The sequence below is a fragment of the Peromyscus maniculatus genome, chromosome 20 (genome assembly GCF_049852395.1).
Source record: "Peromyscus maniculatus bairdii isolate BWxNUB_F1_BW_parent chromosome 20, HU_Pman_BW_mat_3.1, whole genome shotgun sequence".
In the NCBI taxonomy this organism is placed as follows: domain Eukaryota; kingdom Metazoa; phylum Chordata; class Mammalia; order Rodentia; family Cricetidae; genus Peromyscus; species Peromyscus maniculatus.
The window spans coordinates 62208024-62221959 of NC_134871.1; the positions used below are offsets into that span (position 1 = coordinate 62208024).

Below are 13936 nucleotides of genomic sequence, written 5' to 3' on the forward strand. Positions count from 1 at the left end.
CTGGAAGTTTAGAAAGGAAATTGTTATTTTCCTCATGTAGTCTGGTATTAATTGGTTAAATATATTTAATTTAGTTTAATTCTCTTTAGCAAACCTATTTTCTCTGTATCGTGATTCAGGTGTGAATTGCAAAGAGCAGTTTCAGGCCTGTTTTAGAAACAGACAGACTGTGTAGCACTAGTTAAACTGTTAAACAGTCTTCACACGGAGAACTAGGCAGCCCACATGCAGCCCATAACACTTCACAAAGCCCATCCATCCAATGACTAAAACATCCCACAAAAGCTGGAGGGTTTCTCCTGACACTCCTTTACTTCTGCAGTCTATGAATCTTGGCTTTGGCATACTTTGACATTTGGAAATGCAGTGGGTTGAGGGGGAGGAGACACTGGCAAACAGACAAAGCTCCCACGATTATCTGCCCTTTAATGCCTCAGATGATGTCATACAAGTTCAGCGAAGTGTTCGTTCCATTTTACAAGCAGGAAATCCTGAAATCTCTTCCCTTAGGAGGATCTGAAATCAAATAAGGCCAACTCAGTGGAGCTCACCTAAAGCAAACAGACATTTATTTGAAATCTTCCCTCTGCAAAAGTCATCACTAGTGGTTGTGGAAAGTCATTATTTCCCTGCACCTGGGGTTCAGAAAGATGGGCATTGACACCTAGTATCTGACTTTTGTCATTGTTGTTTGTGCTGGTCCTTAAGAACGATTTCAGAAACGTGTTCACATATAGGTACGCACTGAGATATCCATTACATATCATCTAGTGGTAAAAAATAAAAATAAAAAGGACAGCATGGAGTCACCTATTGAAATAATTTAGCATAAATTGTTTTTCAGTTAATGCATATTGGGTTTAGGAGTTGGAACTGCCTACATAACTTCAACTCCTTATTTAGTTTGTGTCTTACAGCTTTATTAAAATAAGACAATGTTTCAGGTAGGCCTGGAAGGAAAGTAAGCATGGTAACAGCAAAGAGTCTTTTAATTATTAATATGTCATTGAAATACCATAACACAGACAGATTTCTTTCCAATTCTGTAGGGCTTACTGGGCCTGAACCATGCCCTCATTTTGGTCAGCATCTATCTTTAGTACATGTTAACATCAAGATAATGACATTATTAAATGTTCAGACAAGCTCTTCATAGCCTGCAATCTCAACTAATCACACCACCATTGTGGTTAATTTGCTGTCAACTGTGATTTTTGTTGCCAAAGGTACCTTTCTGAATGACTGAAATAAAGAATGTTCTTATGTCTGGTGGTGGAGGTGCACACCGTTAATCCCGGGATTTGAGAGGCAGAGGCAGGAGAATCTCTAAGTTCAGGGCCATCCTGGTCTACTTAGTGAGTTCCAGGACAGCCAGGCCTACACAGAGAAACCCTACCAAACAAAAATGTCCTTATGAATTTAAATAAGGAACTGAAACATTTGCTATGGCAGTCTTCATCTTTGAGAGCACATACACATGAGAATATCGTACATGGTTAAAGGTCAGAAGGAGATATAGGCAAATGCCTGAAGAATGTCACTCAATTTAACAGAAAACAATTGTTCTTCCCAGAACTCTTCAATTTGCTATGGTAACATACAGGAGTAACACATAGCAGCCCTTGTGGCACACTTCAGATTAGATTATAAAATCTAGCCCATCCACTGCCATCAGCAGAGCCTGTCTTGAGCACAGTTTCCAGTGGGGAGATGTAGAAATGGCAATCCTGTCTTCATCTTTTGCACAGTTACTGTTGGACCTGAAAGCTGACAGGCGGGGTGTTTCTGTGACCAGCTGAGATGAACTAAATTTCTCTGGGGTTTTATCATCACCCTATACATCTGAGAGTGAGACGAATGTGAACACCAGGAATGAAGAGCCTTTGCCAAGTACAGGAGGTAGATCCTGTGGTCAAAGAGAAGGCTCCAGCTCAGAATGAGAATGTTGTTCATCTTCTTTCTCAACAGGCATGCATATCATCCTGGCAATCAAAGAAACAGGAAATCCCCTCACACACATACACACTCACATGTACTTTCACACACATTCATTTGAATCAAGGAACTCAGCACCCCTAAGTACAAGCTTGATGATGCTCCTGTTCTTCTGTCCCAGTGCAGCTTAATCTCTAGGGAAGAAATGTGGACAAGAAACACATGACCATACATTCTAATGGAGGATGACAGGGGTTGTGTAGAACAGTAAGATTAGGTCACTGAGGAGAGAGAATCGTGGGATTGGGACAAGTTGTTCCTACATTATACCTAGTGGTCAGGGAATTCCTCTCTCATGAGATACCCAGGGAAAAGGAGAGATGGAGCCACATGGAAGGAACTTTCCAGAAACAGGGAAATGCAAGTCAAAGACCAAAGTGGACTTGTATTAGCACTTTTATATTGCCATGCTAAAACATCATGGCCAAGACAACTTAGCGAAGACAGGGCTTATTTGAGCTTGTAAATACAGAGGGTTGATAGTCCATGACTGTGGGGTAAAGACATGGCGGCTGGAGCAGATGTGGGCTGAGACCTCACATTCCAAACTGTAGGCTGGAAGCCAAGAGACAGAGAGTGGCAAAGTTTCTTTAACTCTCAAAGCCTGGCCCCCAGTGACACACTTCGTCCAGCAAGGCCACACATCCTAAGCCTCCCCAAAGAGTGGCACCAACTGGAGACCAGGCATTTAAATGCCCAAACCAAGACGACAGGGAACATTTCTGACTCAAATCACTACAAGGCTTACAGCAGGGAGCTTTAAAAAAAAAAAAAAAAAAAAGAGGCCATTGATCCAGCTAAAGGCTACACTTAGAGTGGGCAGAGGTGAGGCAGAGTGAGAAGGTGCTATCTGGAGTGGCCTTGCCCTGTGACTCTGAGATGGAGTTGCTGCAACAGAGCAGGGCCTTGGTCTGACCCCTGCAAGAACACTCTGGCAGTGGGGTGGGCGTGGCAGGGGAGGAGCAAAAGCTTCAAGGAAGCCGGTTGAGAGGGTGCAGTGGCTTGCTTGTGCTCATGTTGGAGATGGGGCAGGGCACAGTTTGTAAGGATAACACCCAAGCAGAACAGAGGCTGGGTCTATGTATCTCTGTACCCAGATCTTACCTCGGAGCTGTCTAACAATTCACAGTGTAGTATTTAAAAAAAAAAAAAAAGATACAATGAAATCTGCATTCACACAGCTGCTGGCATCCCTTGCTTGAAATGATCATAATAGATTCACCCTTTAAAAGCAGCATTTGGGGGTCTACAGAAGGCATTCTGTGCTTGCTCAAAGGCAGACCATGCAGCAAGAATTTAGTCATGTTTTTTACAGACCAACTTATGACTGACTCAGAACCAGAGCTGATGGTTCTGAGTATCTTGGAAGTACATATAGAGAGATTTCAGTACATGAATTATTGAGCCAATAGAACAGAACTTGTCTTACTATTTTATGAATGCATATATAGAATATTTTAAACATGCAGATCACTAACATTGATATATTACCAGTTTCCCTTAGAACCAAGATGGACAGGGACTATTTCTTTGGGGATGTTGTAGACCGTGTCAACATTATGGTGACTTTGGTGTGTTAGGGATCTCTATAAACTTTAATGACTCCCGCACCTCACCATGACCTACCACTGGTTTCCCCAAGAAAAATACTTGGCTGGGTTTTAAATCCCCCCACTGTACTTCAGAACATCTCAGAGGACCAATCTACATCAAAAGATTCACAGCTTGAAATTTGTTCTCTATTAAAAAAAAATGATGGCACTTGTACTCTAATTAAAAAAGATACATGATTTTAATTTTATTTTTTGAGTGGGATGGGGGGGGAGAAAAAGTATCAAATTTAAACACTGTACGTATCTTAAGAGTTAGGATTCTTCCTGACAGAGGACCACAGAGGACTAGGCTTCTCTCCTTTATTTTCATTGTTCATTTTTCCCCCTTAGAGCCAGCCAAGGTTGAAATAAATCATAAATAGCCCTTAGCAAGTCAGAAGCAGGTCTCAAATCTGACCTCCACCAGAAATAATTTAAAGGGAAAGCCTCCAAGAAATAGAGCGTTCTCCTTCTAACTCCTAATAAAGATGTGTTTGCCTCTGCAGGGAGGAAGCTGGGTTTTGTTGTTCTTTTGTTGTTTTGGTTTTGTAGGATTTACCCTTAAATCTTAAAAGTCAGGGCTGGTGGAAGAGTCAGAAATAACTAAAACTTTAATAATACAAAATTAACATTTTTGGGTCTTCAGGTGTTCATAAGTTAGCTATGCTAATTGATACCACATATACTACTCCTCTCCCCAAGATCAAGGAGAAGGAACATACAGGTGTCTGAATTAAGTGCTCTCCCTGTGCTCATTATAAAATGAAAGCAATAGGAATTCTGAAATTCATTTGGACTGAGATTAACAGTGGAAAGGAGAAGCCAGATGTCTATGTACATGTTAACTGAAAAGTGCAACACACGAGCGAGCCAGTGTCTAAAACTAACAACATGCACTTAGCATATTAGCTTCCCTTGGCAATACTTGCACAAAGCAAAAGGAAACCTTTGCACTGGGTGTCATTTTGCAAAATGCCACTCTTGGTGCTGGATATATGCAGAGTATTTGTGAGAATTTAAGTTTATTGTATTTCTCTCACAGTTAAAGAATGGTTATGAAGTATGCAGAGCTTCCTTAACACACACACACACACACACACACACACACACACACACACACACACACACACACACACACACACACCAGGATTACCATTTAACAGTCATGCTTCTGGACAGCTTCGTGATTTGCATAGTTGCCTCAGAGAAAAATCTCCCTAATTGTACTGTGTAGAGCACTAAGTGTTTTTCTGGGTGAAAGCAGAACTTTGCCTCATAGTAAATATTTGAAGATGGGATAAAGGAGGATATTGAAAGCCCATAGCTGTCTGTATGGACCAGCTTCTAAAGAGTTTAGACCCCCCCCCCCCCCCGCTCTGTATGAGGGAATTTAAAAGAAGCTGGGGCCACCATGCAGTGACAAGAATGTTCTCTCCCTTTCCAGAAGGTGTTTGCTCCTTGAATCATTTGTTTTAACACTATTATCTGTTCTGATCCAGTAAGTATTTCTAAGGAGGGGACAAAAAATGGTGCAAAATAAGAAATACAGTTAAAATATAAGATATAGCTGTTATCTATATTAATTATCTTTATATGAAGTTATAAAACCCATACATGGTTATAAATTTCAATTTTTTCCTGTGTGTGTGTGTGTGTGTGTGTGTGTGTGTGTGTGTGTGTGTGTAAATTATTGACATTTATGGAATGTGTGTATGGTTCCATGTGCATGCAAGTGTGTTTACCTGCATGTAGAAGAAGCTAACCTTGGGAGTCATTGGTTACTTTCTAATTGATTATTTAAGGCAAGACTCTCGGTTGAAATCAAAGCTTGTGATACAGCTAGAGCTAGTCTGGCTCCAGGGAGCCCCTGTGTCCACCTTCCATGTGCTGGAATTGTAGATGAGTAACCATGCCCATCAGACATGTATGTGGTTTCTGGGGATCCAAACTCTAGTTCCCACACTTGTACAACAAGCACTTTAAACACTGAGCCATCTCCCCAGCCTGAACCTGAAACATTTTTTTAACCTACCATTGTGGCTCCTTCCTTCATAACTGCTGCATGAATGTGCTCATTCAACATGAGTGAGACAGCAAAGTGAACATTGGAGACTAGTGCCTATGCGGGAGCCCCATGATAACCAACAGTCTCTGGTAGTGAGGACGTCTTATCCAAGAGCTTGAAAGCCAGTGTGGAAAGGAACTGGTTTGGATCTGAAGGTTCATGGATCAAGAGGCCACAAGGAGGATTATCTGTGTGTTGCAGTAGATTGAGAGCAGAGAGAAAATAAGGTAGAAACATCAAGAGTTCCTTATTCAGAACGGTTAGTACACTGCAGGTTGTATGTGAGCAGCCTCTTTCTTTCTGCCTGTCAAGTCACCATTCACAGCCATGAAATATCCACAAGAATTTTAGATCACTGCCCAAACAGACAACAAAATCAATGTTTAGAAAAATCCCCTGAGTAAGAGTCAGGGTATGGAAAATTTTTAATTGAACCCTGATCTAGATGAAGCATGAAAATATTTTTATTACTTGAACATTAAAGGTCATATGTTAGTGTGTCCATAGAGAATTGACTCATTTGGGGTACCTGTTAATAGTCTTCTGTGCCCACCATCTTCTTAATTATGCCAGCTTAAATCTTGAAGGCCAGTCCAGTGATTTGTCATATATTAGGACTTGCACTTCAGGCAGTGTGACCCATTTCTCCTTTCTACAATGGCAGTTCCTTGCCCTAGACATTATTCTGTCTCTAGGAAGGCTCTCGCTTCACTCAGATGGCAAGTCCTTTGTCTCTGTAGTCATCAGCAAAGTTGTCAGACCAAATATAATTTATGTGTACTTCCAATGGATTGTTGGCTGTTCATCACATTGACTAACTCCCTAAAATTTCCTTCAAATCTATCAGGTACTGAACATTCTGTGACCATTGTCATGATCCTGCCCCTCTAGGCACGAGGAACACAGATTTTCAGGCCAACAGTACTCAGGGAAAAGTGAGGGCTAGGCATAGCCTTTGCTTCATGCCTTTGCTTGTGGGGTTCTTCATCCCTAGATTTCCCTTCTGATAGTCTCTACCATTGATTCAAGATGAACCAAGCATCTTGCCCTCAGAAGCATTCCACAATATCCTCCTGACTTAGAAGGCATTCTCGCCCACCTGTGTTTTGGTGCCTCATTCTGTATTCAGTTTCTGCTTTTTATTTTCTTCTCTCAATTCCATCCATATGCACTTTTTTTGTCTGTTGTTTTGTGAGTCAGGGTCTTGGTCTAGCTAATGCTGGCCTCAGATTCCTAATCCTCCTACTTCAACCCTTTGAGTTCTACGATTACAAGCATGCATTCACATGGTTGTATTTTGTCTTGAGAGAAGTTTTGGTGATTTTATTTAACATTAATTAATTTTATTTTTTATGTTGTGTGTGTGTACCTGAGTGTAAGTATGTGCACCATATGTGTACAGGAGCCTTCAGAGATCAGAAGAAGTATCCAATGCCCTGAAACTGGAGTTACATATGGCTAGGGACTACCATGTGGATACAGAGAAGAAACCCTAGTTCTCTGTAACAGGGCTTCTCCAGTCCCAGTTCCCAGTTTCTAGATCTTTACATCACCAGAAGAGTCTTTCAGACAATGAAGAGACACTGGAAGGGGAAAGATAACTGAGACTAGCAATTTGAAATACAATGTGGAAGTCTTTGTTTTCCCCATAACACTTCAGCTAATCTAACAGTCAAAGTAAACATAATTAAGCATATGCTCTTGGCCAGATGATAACTGAAGAATTTTGTCACCATCTTCACAAGAAAGATGGATTCCTATGAAATGTTAAAGTAGTAGACTGTGCTAAATAGATGTTCAAGTTCATACAGGTGAGAAAGGACAAGGGTCCAGTGCCACTAGGACCCTATGTCCTGATTTCTCCTCAATAGTCCTGGAATATGGCTAATATTTCAGGGCAAGTATGAATACAGAATCTTTCACATTCACACATATCCTAGTTGATGAATATCTTGTAAGGTTGTTTTAATTTTCCTATCTGTCAAACTTTAATTAAGGCTGATGGTTTAGAATCACATGTAATACAATCTTAATATTACATGCAGAAGTAAGTCAGAGCCTTTTAATTTTAACACCCATGTTTATTAAATTGAATTATTTTTCTAAATTGTAAGAGCCTATTAGGAACAAGAAAAAGTCTTCCTTCGAGCGTGATTATAAAATAAGGCCACAGGTTGAGAAGTCATCGAAGTTATTGTAATTCTTTGAGCTTTCTTGCAGAATGAAATGAGATTAGTATTGCTGTTGATTGGGTTATATTATTTTATAAAACAAACGTGAAGCAAATCTGCGTTTCACCTCACTGATTATAACAGCACTCAGCCTTATTTGAAAAGCAAACAGCGAAAGCAAATTGAACCTTCCAAGTTAGTTATTCCACAAGGCAACCATGGACACGTGCGCTGCACTAGGAATCTAGCTATAAAATGAAGACCCTGTACATTGCATGTATAAATGATATCTAAGTGCTGACATGCTCTTTGTGTTTGAAGACACTCTCATATGCATGCATCCATGAAAGGCTGCATTTGAGGGGAATATTTGCCTATCACATTTTTTCCCCATTGAACTTCTTGAATACTCCACTTTCACAACAGTGGAAAACAACTGGAAACTGTTCTCTAATGTGAAGCAGATGTGCCAGGATGTCAATGTTCCTTTCAGACACCACAGGATCTGTAAAAGGGAAGTAACAAGCAGCATGGGCCTGCCTTAACTCCATTTCTTGGATGAACCTTGGGGCTAATGTCTTGAATTCCAGTGTCCCCACATGTGAGCTTCTCAGGGACACCCAGGGATGGCTATGGACCCATTTGTCAACACCTACTTCTCAGCAGCAAACTGAAGCTGCTATAAGCAGTATGAGACAAATGCATGGTCAAATCCTTTCAGTTTTTACAGTATTTTAACATTATCAACAGATCAGGCTATGCTCCCATATGTATACAGGTAAACCTATACGGTCAGAATAGAGGCTATCATATGGGGTTTTATAGGGTGAGCATGTCACTCATGTGAGTACAAATTCTGTGTCCAATACTGTATCATATCAACGGGGAGGAAACAGCATTTTCTCCATAATATCTCTGATTTTAGCTTTAGGATCAGGGCACATATATACATAACACACATATATTTGCTAATTTCCAACAGCTGGTATAGTCTGTAGAGATTACAAAACAATATTTATTTACATACGGCACTTGGGTTTTAACTAAAAAAAAAATACAGAAAACAAATTTAGTTTTTTTTTCCTACCATACTATATTATCTTTAAAAATGAGTATTTGGAACCCTCAAAGCAATGTGATTTGCCTGAGAATAAGTTTCTTACCTCATCCCTGGAGAGCATAAGCTGCTGATTAAGGTCCTGGTTTGTGTTTGGTTAGAAGTGTTCACTGTGTATTAAGTAATGACATACATATAATGTAATTTATACAAACAAAAGGTGTGTCATTAACCAAAGATTATGCTCAATGCCTTGCATCCAGTAGAGGCCTCAAATGCAAACTGTTAGTATTATCATCTCACTTGCACTGCCTGAGACAGCCATAGCATCCTATGTGCATGCCCCTCTTCTGTGAATGACCTTGTTGTTACTATGATCGTACTGTTGTATTGGGTATTTATCTTTGGCCTACTTTATGCATAAACCTTTGTCCATGTTTCTGAATTGTCTCCATGGGAAAAAGCTTTTCAGAACTAAAATTCATATGTTAGTGTAATTATTAGCTAACTCTTCGGATAAATGTATTTTAAAATGAATGTTTTCAAAATAGTGTGTTGGGTTATCTTCTTTCAAGTGGCATATGTATAAGAGTGGTCTTACTAATAGTCAGTGGCTTTCTTTCCTTTTTATCTGCCTTTCATGGTATAGTTCATGAACCTAGAAGAAACTATTTTGAATGTTTTCATCACAAGAAATAAAATACCCAAGGAGATAAATTTACCCTTATTTGAGTGTTACACAATAAATGTGTATATTGAAACATTACATGGTACTCAAACTGTGTAAAATCTGTGTCAACTAAAACATTAAGATTAAAGTTTAATGATTCTTGAATTAAATATTAAGTGTATGAAACTAACATACTATCAGTGTAGCCAGTGGGATTAACATTATAGATAACATTTTCATATACCTAATTCTATATTAGCTGTACATGGAAATATGAGTCCACAATGCACCACTGATTAAAATCCTGTGATGAATAACAGTGGGCTCATATTTTCAAAATATGAAGGCATTTCCAATGAAACCAGGGGTTGCTGCCAGAATAAGGTTCTTTTGCTTCCCTAATCTCTTCACCTACCTGGTGTTACTCAGTGATTCCTTCAACAGCACAGCTCTGTCACTGGGTACCCACCATCTACTGGTTTGCCTAGACTCCCTCTTGGGGTTTTCAAGAGCTCAAGCCCTTAAAAGAAAACTTTCTAGGTAAAGTGACACCCACCAGAGAGTTGACTGTGACTCTGATTTCTTCCTGCCTTTCCCTCTGTAGTCAGGAAGGTACCTCAGATCTGCCTGGAGCATCTTTGTAGAAAGCCCACCTGCTGCTTCCTCTCTTCCTGCTTTGTCTCCATTTTACACCATCATGCCATGCTGCTGAGGACTCTCCTGCCACCCTTTGTTTCCAGAAGCACTGCTCAGTGCTGTTTACTAGAGGAGTAATGAAGTCTGTGAGGTGGTAGGCCAGTATCTGTATGCACAGCTTCAAGAACAAGTCTATGTATGGTTTCAATTTTACTTTTTTGTTTGTTTGTTTGTTTTCCTAGACAAGGTTTCTCTGTGTAGCTTTGGAGTCTGTCCTGGAACTCACTTTGTAGAGCAGGCTGGCCTTGATCTCACAAGGCCTGCCTCTGCCTCCCAAGTGCTGGGATTAAAGACGTGGGCCACCACTGCCCAGCTCTATTTTATTTTTACAGTGGTGTGAAGTTTATAGTTCATCCTTTAGTAGACACATTGTGGTTTTGGATAACCACAGATTTTAACTCATCATCAGTAGAATGTTATTTCCATCCCAACCCCCCATTTCCAAAAACTGATACCCCCAGGAAGGCACATATTGCTTTAACTGATCTGCAGCTTTGTGGGTTCTCCCATGTTCCACTTTGAAAAACATCCGAGGCTTTATTATGAAATGTAAGGTCCACGGCACACAGAGGCTCCTCCCATCCCCTTCTTTTGTGTACCTCCTACTAATCCAGCACAATTTAGGATGCGAGGGACATGTACACATGTACCCACGCTGCATGGCATTCACCAAGCAAGCTCTTGACTCGGATTGCTCTTACATTTGTTTCCCTTCAACTGGGATAGTTCTTGCCCTCTGTTCTGGTCATAATTCTCTGTATCTCCCATGCAGTGGAGGTAGAAGTAGGAAGATAAAGAGTGAAATATTTTTGAACTCTTGAATACTTAACAAGCTATAGTTGAAGCAGCCCTGCATCTTCATTTCTAGCTTCTCTACCCGCCTCCACTTGCTGGACTGTGTGACTGTGCTTCAGTCCGACCGTGAGTTCCCTTAAATCTCTGGCCTTCTTCAGCATGAGGGGTCTTGTCCCATGCATCTTTCTTCCATGTGTGGAGTACGTGCTAGAATGATTTGGATGACTAAACCTTAAATATACTTGCAAGCAAACAAATCCAAGGTATAAATCTTTAGAGGGATTGTATGAGAGAAGAATCTATTTTCAATACAAAAATATCATGAAGAAAAAAAAATAAAGCTGCAACTCTTCAGATGTCCTCACTTTTTTTTTCTAAAAGTCATTTGTTCTTCAGACTAACTGTGAAGGAGAATGCGATCATATTTTCTACTTGAAATTTGAAATTATTGTTGAGTGTTTCATTAAGCATCAAAAAATGTAACACAAACACACTCACAAACCCATGACTAACTCTTTGTCCAATAATGGGGTGGTAATGGAGCAAATGGTTTTTTTACCTCACTTTAAACCCAGAAAAGGATGTCTGTAGCCATAATGAAGTGAACAGAGGAAGCACTGGGCAGTGCTATTTTGAAATGCAACAAGAAGTACTCTATGATAGCACATCACTTTTGTGGACCTGAGATGTGGCAATTGTGTAGATCATTCTGTCCTGAGCGACAAGCCTCATTACTGAAGACAACACACGCTTCAGGCAGCGTGTTTATATTTGGTGATGGTGGGGTGCACTGCAGAAGCCACTGCTTGACACTTAACCCATGCCTGTAAGCTGGAGCTCCACAGAAGAATCACTCACTAGCCAAAGCTCAAGTTGTGCCACCCCTTCTGTGCCCCTGCCTACCATTTATGTCATTGTTCCCAGCCCCACCCCCGCAGATATTCACTTTCCAAAGCTCTATTTGTTTTTCAGAATGCATTGATTTTTCTTCCCCCTTTCCTGAGTGAAAAGACCAGATTTGTATATTTTTGGTTGTTATCCTAACCTTTAACAGCTAACCCATCTCTCCACTTCAGGAGACCACACTTTTTAAAGACAAAATTCCACCCCATTTGATAGTGAAAAAGATTTTAGGACAGAGCAACCAAAGAATTTACGATATAAAGCTTGCATCTTTAAGGTATTTCTTATTGAAAATAGATACTTTTCATAAAATATATTCTAAGTATGACTCCCCCTTCCTCTCTACCCCTTTTCTTTTTTTTCTCACAATAGAAAAGAAACAGGCATCTAAAAAAATAATAAGATTAAGAAAAACAAACACAGCCAGATGGTGGTGGCACACACCTTTAATCTCAGCACTCGGGAGGCAGAGCCAGGCAGATCTCTGTGAATTCGAGGCCAGCCTGGGCTACAGAGCAAGATCCAGGACAGGCTCCAAAACTACTACACAGAGAAACCCTGTCTTGAAAAACCAAAAAAAAAAAAAAAAAAAAAAAAAAAAATAGAAAAGAAAAAAAAAAGGAGAAAACAAACAGAAAAAAAGAGCCCCCTAAAAGCACATGAAATACATAGACACACACACACACACACACACACACACACACACACACACACACACACACAGAAATCCTATAAAAACACAAAATCAGAAACTGTGATATATAAGCCAAAGACATGAAGTGGGAGAAAGCCAAGACCAAGTATTATAAGACAAAAAAATACCATTGAGTTCATTTTGTGTTGGCTCTCTAACTGCTGAAAATGGGGTCTTCCCTGAAGTGTCATTTCTGTATACCCAATGAGACTGTGTTGTAAAAAACTGATTTTTTTTCTTTACTAGCAGTTTGCATTGGAGATAGCTTCTGGGCTAGGGATGGGGTCATGCGTCCACTTCCTTTCTCAACACTGTGACCCCACTGGCTTGGCCCTGTGCTGGCCCTGTGCATGCTGCCACAGTCTCTGTGAGTTCATATGTGCACCAATCCTGTTGTGTCTAGAAGACATCGCTCCCTTGGTGACTTTCTTCCATGCTGGCTCTTATAATCTTTCTGCCTTCTCCTCCATAGAGTTCCCTGAGCTCTGAGGGGAGGGATTTGATGAACACACCCCAATTACAACTGATTGTTCCAATGTCTCTGATTCTCTGGACATTGTCCTGTTGTGGGTCTTTGTAATTGTTCCCATCTACTGCAGGAAGAAATTTATCTGATGATGGCTGAGACACTGATCTATGGGCATAGTAGAATGCTATTAGGAGTCATTTTATTCCTATGTTCCTTTAACAAAACAGTGGTATTTGGCTTCCCCCTAGACCCATGGCTTATCCAGTCTCAGGTTCTTGGCTACCCAAAGAGTGTCTGATGTGGGTTCCATCTCATGGAATCAGCCTTAAATCCTATCATTTAGTGATTGGTTACTCCCCCAATGGTTGTGCCACTACTGCAGCACAATATCTTTTTTGTTTTGGTTTGTTTTATTTTTGAGACAGGTTTTCTCTGTTTAGCCTTGGGATGTTCTGGAACTCACTCTGCAGAGCAGGCTGGCCTAAAACTCACAGAGATATTCCTGCCTCTGTCTCCCAAGTGCTGGGATTAAAAGCATATACCATCACTGCCTGCCTACACCAGAATATCTTGCAAGAAGGTCGCCAATGTAGATTGAAGGGTTTCTAGTTAGGATGGTGTTTATTGATCTCCCCTTGTAAACATACAGAGAGCCTTCCAGTACCATCAACACCAGCCAGGAAGGGTAAAGGTCCCAGTTAGGACCAGCTTGACTTCTCCATGTTCAACTATACATGGAAGTGTTATCTTCAACAACGGGCCTTACAATCAGTTTGTGGAGAGCAACCAATAGCCTGGACAGTAGCCTTGATTGTTTGGGGGTTTTCAG

General features: G+C 40.5%; 1 protein-coding gene across 2 annotated transcripts in view; it reads left to right on the top strand.

Moving 5' to 3' along the window:
* Pdzrn4 (PDZ domain containing ring finger 4) overlaps window positions 1-13936 on the top strand; it is a 357657-nt gene that overhangs the window by 283164 nt on the left and 60557 nt on the right. The gene's annotated exons all lie outside the window — the stretch shown is intronic.